Below are 1,236 nucleotides of genomic sequence, written 5' to 3'. Positions count from 1 at the left end.
AAAGAAAAAATAATTATTTCTATCCATAAATGCTAAAAATTTTAATAAAATTACTTATAGAAAAATAAGATTATAATTATATTCATAAAAAATAAGTTTCGTATAATAAAATTACCAAACCCTTTAGTTTTATTATTTTAAATATTTGTGAATAATTTTTTTTACTTTTATTTTTTGAGACTCAAACACAATCAAAGTCAAAGAAAAAGATGATTAGATGAAGTAAAAGATTTTTTTGTTATTGTTAAAGTTGTCGAGATACTATTCTCATTTCTAAATGAGAAAAGAAGTTTTATCTTATAATATTTTTTTTCTCAATAATTGAATAAGATTTAATATTGGAACTAAAAGGAATAGATGATACAAAAACAAAAATAAATAAATAAATTTACAAATACAAAATTTTAAAACAAACAGAATAGAAAAGATTCTTAAATTTTAGAAAAAAACAACCATTTGTATCATAAATTTTGAAAACGTTGACAAAAGTATCCATCAAATAAAAAAAGTAACGTTATACCTATAAAAGATGGGTTATGTACGACAAAAATTATCTAAATCTTAATTTTTTATTGACTTTTTAAAGAAATTTTCAAATTATCCCATCTTTTATTTTCAACCTTTTACTTCACCGCCGATTTTTCTCAAAATCCCAACCTTTCACAAACAACCGTCTACTTGCTAGAACTTGTTGAATCTGTGAACTTCATCTACAAACAGAATGATTTTCTGGTTGCTCTTTACTCTCAGCTTTCTAGTCCTGTCCACAGTTTTCCTAACATCTTTGATTCCGTTGGTGACAGCGGATAAGAAAACAACGCAATAATAAGTGTATTGGAGATGGAAAAAAGGAGTTGACGATGATTTTAGCGATAGTGGTCTTGCTGGTGCCAGGGAGACCCCAGAGGAGGATGAAGGGAAACGATTGCGGTGGATGCATGGCGGAGCAAAGGAGAGAAGTGGGGGAGAGGAGATGGTCTTGACTAAGGACATCGTCGAGAGTTCTAGGGCGGAGGCGCTCGTATACGAGCTTGTGGGTGTTCTTCTTGGAAGGGCGAAGAGAGTTGAAGAAGAAAGATTGAGGATTAGGATTTGAGGAGGGTAGTGATCTTTGACGTTTTGAAAGCGGGAATGTCTCATCGTGTTGTTGTTGCTCAACATCAATTGTTTATCCCTTTTGTGGGCTTGTGGAGTGCTTCGAGTGTGAGACGAAAAACCGTTCTATCTTAGGTTGCG

Source organism: Arachis ipaensis, chromosome B08, assembly GCF_000816755.2.
Source record: "Arachis ipaensis cultivar K30076 chromosome B08, Araip1.1, whole genome shotgun sequence".
Lineage (NCBI taxonomy): Eukaryota > Viridiplantae > Streptophyta > Magnoliopsida > Fabales > Fabaceae > Arachis > Arachis ipaensis.
Note: the sequence above shows the minus strand (reverse complement) of the source record.